Genomic DNA, 4,753 nt, shown 5'->3' on the forward strand with positions numbered 1-4,753 from the left:
ATGGTGTCTGACAAGTTCGTCTGGCATGGCCTGCGTAAACAGGTTTCCGAATGGGCCCGGTCCTGCACACACTGCCAGACCTCGAAAGTACAGCAGCATGTCAAGGCCCCCCTGCAGGATTTTCAACCTACCCGCCGGAGGTGCGACCATATCCATGTCGACCTGGTTAGCCCCCTCCCAGTCTCCCGAGGAGCGCAGTACCTCCTCACAATTGTCGACCATTTTACCCCGCTGGCCTGAAGCCATTCCCCTCGCAGACACCTCCACCCAGTCCTGCGCACGGGCCCCTTTGTCAACTTGGGTGGCCCGTTCGGTGTCCCAGCACATATCACCTCAGACAGAGGAGCTCAATTCACCTCTGGCCTGTGTTGGTCTGCCGTCGCCGACTTGTGGGGTTCCTGGATCCACTTCACCACCGCCTATCACCGCAATCCATGGGCTGGTGGAGATGTTCCATCGACATCTGAAGTCGGCACTCATGGCCCGCCTTAAGGGCCCAACTGGGTAGACGAGCTCCCCTGGGTCCTGCTGGGGATACGCGCCGTGCCGAAAGAGGACCTGCATGCCTCGTCTGCAGAGGTGGTCTACGGAACGCCCTTAGTCGTCCCGGGCGAGTTCCTACCAGCCCCTCGGGGGCCAGAGGAAGAACCTGCCGTGGCGCTCGACCGGCTGCGCGAGCGGCTCGGAAACCTAGCCCCGATACCCACCTTGCGACACGGACAGGCCCCGACCTGTATGCCGACTTCCCTCCAAGACTGTAAGTTTGTCTTCGTCAGGAGGGGCGCGCACCGAACACTGCTGCAGTGGCCGTATGAAGGGCCTTTCTGGGTCGTCAGGAACATGGGTCTACGTTCGTGCTGGACATTGGGGGGCACGAGGAGGTTTTTACAATTGACCGGCTGAAGCCGGCTCATTTAGACTTGGACCAACCCGTGGTGGTCCAGCGAGCGTGACGCAGGGGCAGGCCACCCAAGTCATAGTTTATTTAATTCTGTTTTTCACGACGGTATCCGCCGGTTCTGGGGGTGTGTGGGGGGGGGGGGTGGGGAGGGGCTTATGTAGCGACTCACTGCACCGGCATCAACCGGCTACCGACATCGCAAATGTCGTCGTAGGCACCGATCCAAGATGGCGTGGGGCCCTCCTTCTCCCCCATCGTCGGGCTGGGAAAGCCCACATGCAGGAAGGTCAGGTGACCCGCGCGTGACGTCAGCGCGGGAAGTTTTCGGATATTAAAGGCGCACTGCGCCCCTGTCTTTATTTGACCTCCTACCCAAGATCCATAAACCTAACTGCCCTGGTAGGCTCATTGTTTCCACCTGCTCCTGCCCCACTGAACTTGTGTCCTTGTATCTCAACTCCACTTTGTCCCCCTTGCTTCAGTCCCTTCCCACCTACGTCCGCAACACCACATGCTCTCCACCACTTCAACAACTCTTAGTTCCCCGGCCCTGCCGGCTCATTTCACCATGGATGTCCAGTCCCTATACACTTCCATCCCCCATCAGGAAGGCCTCAAGGCTCTCTGCTTCTTTCCTGACAACAGACCCAACCAGTTCCCCTCCACCGCCACCCTCCTCTACCAGGCAGAACTGGTGCTCACCCTCAACAACTTCTCTTTCAGCTCCTCCCACTTTCCTCCAGACCGAAGGTGTAGCCATGGGCACTTGCATGGGCCCCAGCTATGCCTGCCTTTCCAATGGCTTTGTGGAACAATCCACGTTCCAAGCCTACATCTGTAATCTCTCCAACTCTTCCTCCACTACATTGATGACTGCATTGGGCTGCTCCCTGCACCCATGTGGAGTTCATCAATTTCATCAACTTCGCCACAACTTCCACCCGCCCTCAAATTCACTTGGTCCATCTCTGACACCCCTCTCCCCTTTCTAGATCTCCCTGTCTCCATCTCCGGAGACAGATTATCTACTGACAATCTTTTACAAACCCACTGACTCCTACCGTTACCTTGACTACAACCTCTTCCCACCCTGTCACTTGTAAGGATTGCTATCCCCTTCTCTCAGTTCCATCCGTCTGCGCCACATCTGATCATTCCGAGGATTTCCATTCCAGGGACATCCAAGATGTCCTCTTTTTCAGAAAATGGGTTTCCCCTCCACTGCTATCAATGCAGCCCTCACCCCCATCTCCTCCATTTCCCGCACACCTGCCCTCACCCCATCCCCCACCTCTGAAATAACAGGGACAGGGTTCCCCTTGTCCTCACCTACCACTCCACGAGCCTCTGCATCCAACATATCATTCTCTGCAAGCTCCGCCATCTCCAACGGGATCCCACCACCAGGCACATTTTCCCCTCTCCACTTTCCATAGGGATTGCTCTCGTCCGTGACTCCCTTGTCTACTCATCCCTCCCCACCGATCCCCCTCTAGGCACTTATCCCTGTAACCGTATGAAGTGTTACACCTGCCCCTACACCTCCTCCCTCACCACCATTCAGGGCCCTAAACAGTCCTTCCAGGTGAGGCACCACTTCACATGTAAATCCATCAGTGTCACTTATTGCATCCGATGCTCCTGGTGTGGCCTCCTACACATCGGTGATACCTGACACAGATTGGGGGAAATCGCTTCGTTGAGCACCTTCACTCCATCTGCCAGAACAGCCAGGATCTCCCGGTGGACAGCCATTTTAATTCCACTTCCCATTCCACACTGACAATGTCTGTCCATGGCCTCCATTACTGCCAAGTTGAGGCTAAATGCAGATTAGAGGAATAACACCTCATATTGCGTTTTGGTAGTTTCCAACCTGACAACGTCAACATTGATTTCTCTATCTTCCGGTAACCACTCCCCCTTGTTTGCTCCCCACCCCCCACCTTTGGTTTTCCCTTATCCCTTTGGCCCCTTTACCCTTCTCTTTCCCCTCACCTGCCCTGCCCTTCACCCATCGTCCGGATTCCCCATCTCCTTCCCTTTATTCCATGGTCTACTGTCCTCTTCTATCAGATTCCATCTTGTCTAGCCCTTTGCCTCTTCCACCTATCACCTCCCAGCTTCTCACATCGTTCCACTTCCCACCTGCTCCCCCACCTACCTACCTCCCCCCTCACCTGGATTCACCTATCACCTACTAGCTCATGCTCCTCACCCCCTTTTATTCTGACATCTGCCCTCCTTCTTTCCAGTCCTGATGAAGCGTTTCAGCCCAAAAGGTCAACTGTTTATTTCCCTCCAATAGATGCTGCCTGACCTGCTGAGTTCCTCCAGCATTTTGTGTGTGTTGCTCCAGATTTCCAGCATCTGTAGTCCCTCCTGTGTCAGTATTTTTAAAATCTGGCAGCTACGTATTATGGCTCTACCTAACTAATTGAGCAACTCAACCAACCGAAATACACCCTCCAATAGATTAAAAAGAAATTGAAACTCCCCGATTCCCCAGAAATATATCCGATTCACTATTCCGCTAAATAATTTAATTAACCGACATTGGAGGAGATAATAAGATGACAAAAGGTGTTGAGGAGAATGAACTGAAAGCACTCGTACCTAGAGCTTCTAACAAGGAACTGGAAGGCAGTGATCCAGTTCCATATCTCATTCCACCATGTGAATTCTGCACTCCCAGCAACTCCTGACTCAATCACCACCCAATCCAGGCTCACTCCCACCCCAGCTGACCACCACCCCTGTCATGGGCTCATTTCTGACAACATCCCCTCTGCGGGCTCATTAGCACACACCAATCCCTCCCCCCCACCAACGTTTTAGCTCCCCACCCCGGACTCAACCTACCCACTCACCACCATCCCCTCCCTCCTGCGGGTCATATCTACCTCAATCTGGACACCCCCACCCATCCCCTGCCCCTACTCTGGACCACCCCACCTGCATCCTGCCCCACTCTGGACCCACCCACCCACCCATCCCCTGCCCCCACTCTGGACCCACCACCTGCCCCCACTATCCCCTGCCCCCACTCTGGACCCACACACCCACTGCCCCACTCTGGACCCCCCCCACCCATCCCCTGCCCCCACTCTGGATGCCCCCCCACCCATCCCCTGCCCCCACTCTGGACCCACACACCCACTAACCCCCACTCTGGACCCCCCCCACCCATCCCCTGCCCCCACTCTGGACCCATCCACCCGCTGCCCCCACTCTGCACCCCCCCCACCCATCCCCTGCCCCCACTCTGGACCCCCCCCACCCATCCCCTGCCCCACTCTGGACCCCCCCCCACCCATCCCCTGCCCCCACTCTGGACCCATCCACCCATCCCCTGCCCCCACTCTGGACCCACACACTCCGCTGCCCCCACTCTGCACCCCCCCCACCCATCCCCTGCCCCCACTCTGGACGCCCCCCACCCATCCCCTGCCCCACTCTGGACCCATCCACCCATCCCCTGCCCCCACTCTGGACCCACACACCCGCTGCCCCCACTCTGGACCCCCCCCCCCACCCATCCCCTGCCCCCACTCTGGACCCCCCCCACCCATCCCCTGCCCCCACTCTGGACCCCCCCCACCCATCCCCTGCCCCCACTCTGGACCCCCCCCCCCACCCATCCCCTGCCCCCACCCTGGACCCCCCCCCCACCCATCCCCTGCCCCCACTCTGGACCCCCCCCACCCATCCCCTGCCCCCACTCCGGACCCATGCTCCCACTCCGGGCTCATCCCCCACTCGCCACACACTGATGTTTCTCGTCCTCAATCGCAGGCCAGAGTTAAAATGGCGCCGCACTGCCCGCACCCCCATTGGACAGGAGAGGTTGAA

Source organism: Pristis pectinata, chromosome 6, assembly GCF_009764475.1.
Source record: "Pristis pectinata isolate sPriPec2 chromosome 6, sPriPec2.1.pri, whole genome shotgun sequence".
NCBI lineage: Eukaryota > Metazoa > Chordata > Chondrichthyes > Rhinopristiformes > Pristidae > Pristis > Pristis pectinata.